This window comes from Petaurus breviceps, unplaced genomic scaffold (assembly GCF_028583685.1).
Source record: "Petaurus breviceps papuanus isolate PSGF00001 unplaced genomic scaffold, PetGlider_PUasm1.0 220, whole genome shotgun sequence".
NCBI classification, from domain to species: domain Eukaryota; kingdom Metazoa; phylum Chordata; class Mammalia; order Diprotodontia; family Petauridae; genus Petaurus; species Petaurus breviceps.
The window spans coordinates 14862472-14865772 of NW_027185876.1; positions in this window are offsets into that span (position 1 = coordinate 14862472).

Sequence of the window (3301 nt, forward strand, 5' to 3'; positions counted from 1 at the left end):
TATTGTTTGTTTATTTAAACTATTTCAATTCTTAGTATAAAGCTTCTTAAACTTAGAGAATGTCTTTTTAAATTATATTTTTATTTATTTTGTTAAATAGTTCGTAATTACATCTAAAAAAATTTTAACATCGATTTTTGAAAATGTTGAGTTCCATATTACCTCCCTCCCACTCCTTGAAAAGGCAAGCAATATTATATCAATTATACATGTAAAGTCATGCAAAATATGCTTTTGGCATAGCTAGGTGGTACAGTGAATAGAGCACTGGTCCTGGAGTCAGGAGGGTCTGAGTTCAAATCCAGCCTCAGATGCGGAATACTTTACTAGCTGTGTGACCTTGGGCAAGCCACTTAACCCCAATTGCCCTGCCTTTCCCCCTCCAAAAAAACAAAAACAAAAAACCATGCTTCCCTACTATCCTTGTTACAAAAGAAAACACACGCAAAAACAAGAAAAATAGAGTTTAAAAAAGTATACTTCAATCTGCACTGAGTTTATCAGTTCAAAGAACTTAATCTTTCTAGTAGATTATCTTTCATTTGAAGGGACTTGGAACAAATTTCAATGTATGATGAACCTTTTAATTGCATAATAATTTCGATATGGTTTATCAGTATAGTAACAAAACAGAGCTGAAATCTGTTTCAGCTATGGCTCTTCCAGTACCTTGATGTATGAGACAAATCATTTAACTTCTCTGCCATTCATCTGTTGAATGGAGGTAGTAATGGCTGTCCTATCAACAAGGTATTATGGAAGACAAAATGTGAAATAACAAATATGAGAACACCTTGAAAAAGTAAAAGGCATTGCTGTACAACATTGTAAAACATGGTTATATAGCTAAGTAAATGAGTAAATTTATCTAGTTGGAAAATGAAATAGTATAGAAAATTAATTGTTCTTGTTGATGGTAGTAAATAGTGATGGGGTTCTCATCTGTCATTGGTGGGGTTCAGAATGGGTTCCCGTCCCTTTCATATCCCTTTATGGAATCAACATGATGAATATAGGCATGATGGATAGAAACATGGCCTCTAATCCAGAAAGACTTTTGATCAAGTCTTTCCTCTAACACTGGTTATGTGACTGGGCAAATTACTTAACTTTTCAAGTGCTCTAGGCAATTCTCTAAAACCATTTACAGCGGAGAAAGTCCCAGTCTGCAGTGATCAAGGATGTGCCACACCAGGAGCTCCCTATTGTTCTGATGTCATCGGTTTAGCCCCTATTCCATTAATAGTGGATGTTATGCCTAATGATCAGTTTTTAGAAAGTGATTACCATAAAAAAAAAGTTTTGGTGTTTGATAATTCATTTTCTATGGAAAGTTGTAGGAGCAGAAGAAAGATTTGAGCCAAAAACGAAGTAGGAAAACATAGATGAATTGGAGGGGTTTGGTCTAGTGAAGGTCAGAAGTTGAGTTCCAAAAAGAATTAAGGAAAATTTAGAGAATAATCTCAAAACCAGATCCAGATTATAAATATGAATTGAAAGAGAAACAGAATCAATTAAAGTATAGCTTCTTTAGAAACAGGAAATGCCAGAATGACCTACCTTTCTGTCATCTTCCTTCCTTCCTTCCTTCCTTCCTTCCTTCCTTCCTTCCTTCCTTTCCTTTCTTCTCTCCTTTCCTCCCTCCCTCCTTCCTTCCTTCCTCCCTTTTGTAGATGAAGTCAATGCTATGAATAATAGTTTACCCAGATTTTTAGCAAAGCTTTGTATAAAGCATCATTGTCTTTTTGTAGAGACAATGGAGAGATATGGATGAAATGATAATATAATTAGATGGATTCAGAACTGGTTGAATGGGCAGATTCAGAGAATGGCACCATGGCAGATCTTCAGTGAAGTTCCCCAAGGATTAGTGCTTGGTACTGTATTATTTAATATTTTTTTCAGTGACTTGGACAGATGTGTGGGTGGCACTTTCATCAAGTTTGCATATGATGGTAAACCAGGAGGGAAGGCTAAAATAATGCACAATAGAATCAGGATCCAAAAAGATTTTGACAAGCTGGAGCAGCCAAGTCTAATAAGATGAAATAAAGTAGACATAAACATAAAGTCTTGCATTTAGCTATGAAAAAAATCAACTTTACTAGTAGAAGATGTGGGAAGCATGTGTGGAGAGCAGTTGTTCTGAAAAAGACCTGAGTGTTTTAGTGGATTACAAGCTCAGTGTGAGTCAGCACTGTGATGAACCAGAAAAGGTGGTGCAATCTTGGGCTGCATTAAGAGGGACATAGCTTCCAGGAATAAGGAAGTTCTGTCCTATCAGACCTCATCTAGAGTATCTGGTTAAATTCTTGATGCCATTTTTAAATAAGGAAATTGATAGGTTGGAAGATGTCCAGAGAAAAACAAACAGCCAGCAGTTGGAAGGCCTTGCATCTTGTTCATATAAGATCATTTGATAAAACTGAAGATATTTTAGCCCAGAGAAGAAAACTTGGTAGGAATAGGGGGTGGGGAAAAAGGAGGAAGAGGACTGATTGATATTTTCCAAGCATATGATAATCTCTACAGAAACATTTGAAACATGCAGACATTGTTTCCAAGCAATAATAGTAAATGCCGATGACCTACTATTGGATGTATCAGGTATAACTGAAAGTGTCTTATTGTGGGATAGAGCTAAAATCCAAGAGTAGACTCAAAATGCTTTTCATGAACAACATGCACATCCATATGGTCTTAGCCAGAAATTCAAACAAACGGCTAAAGTATGTGGATTTGTTTATAGAAAAGGAGGAATTTATGATGTCAATTCCAGATGAAAACATTACCGCCAGAAAAGTGTGGAAGGGTTATCCTTAAGCAGCTTGAACTTACTGACATAAGAACATGATGTATATATCATCCCCATCCTCCTATTTGGTATTGGAGTGGCACTAAGGATTCTTCAGCAATCCTACAGAAGATAGCTTTACATCATTATACTTCTATTTATAATAAAAGGAATTATTATAAATTCCTTATAAAAGGAATTATTTCCTCTACCTGTGTAATAAGCCACCAAGCATTAAATGAAAACAATAGCAGGATAGCAGTTGGACCATTTCTGTCTGAGCCCATTGAATGAGATGGAAATTTTTTCCCCCATAATAATAATGTTCCTGTAGTTCTACTGTAGGTACTACTGTAATTATTATAATAATGTAGTGCCTCCTACAGGATATCTCCCCAACTTATACTCAAAAGCTGAGGTTCCCTGAAGAATGACTACCTCAAGTTCAAGGAACTCTCTGAATCTGCACTGCTGAAATTGTAGCTCATAAGCCCCAATTTGTATATT